Here is a 717-nt window from a genome sequence, read left to right as displayed (position 1 = left end):
GGACGCCAACGCGCGCTCTGCGCATGTGTGTGCGCGCTGACGTTTTGTGCGTGTCGGCCATGGCTGCTCCACCACCTGCAGGTTTCCGTGAATACCGGAGTGTTCCGTCTGGGTTTGTGATCCTGCGTCCTAATATCTGTTTCCTCCCGTGCTTTCCCTTGTGTCACTCCTCTGTACTGCGCGCTGAGTCGCCGCGATTTGGCCGACTCCCCACCCCCACCCCGGGTAGCGTCGTGTAGAAGGGAGAGCGTGCTGCGCCTGGCGGCACGACGGAGACCTTCCTCTGGTCCAGGGCCAGGCAGAGCCCGCGGACCCCTGCGTGACTATGCTTTCAGACAGCCGCTCAGCAGGAGCGCTCCACTTTTAAGTTTTTATTTTTGTTTACATTTTTATTGTGGTAAAATATGTAACGAAGATCATTTGCTAACAAAGCCGCGCGTGGTGGCACACGCCTGTAATCCAGCACTGGGGAGGCTGAGGCAGGAGGATCACTGTGAATTCGATACCAGCCTGGGCTACATAGTGAGTTCCAGGTCAGTCTCAACTACATAGTGAGATCCTTTCTCAAAAAAAAAAAAAAAAAAAAAAAAAAAATCTTTGCATGGCTGGACTTAAGCCAGACTCCTAGCCTGCTGGCAAACGTGCCTTTGTATAAACAAAATTTGGATATTACATGTCTTATAAGAAGTCTAGCCCCTACTGCAAGGCCATATTGCA

Source organism: Fukomys damarensis, unplaced genomic scaffold (assembly GCF_012274545.1).
Source record: "Fukomys damarensis isolate Sample0158 unplaced genomic scaffold, DMR_v1.0_HiC HiC_scaffold_30, whole genome shotgun sequence".
NCBI lineage: Eukaryota > Metazoa > Chordata > Mammalia > Rodentia > Bathyergidae > Fukomys > Fukomys damarensis.
Note: the sequence above shows the minus strand (reverse complement) of the source record.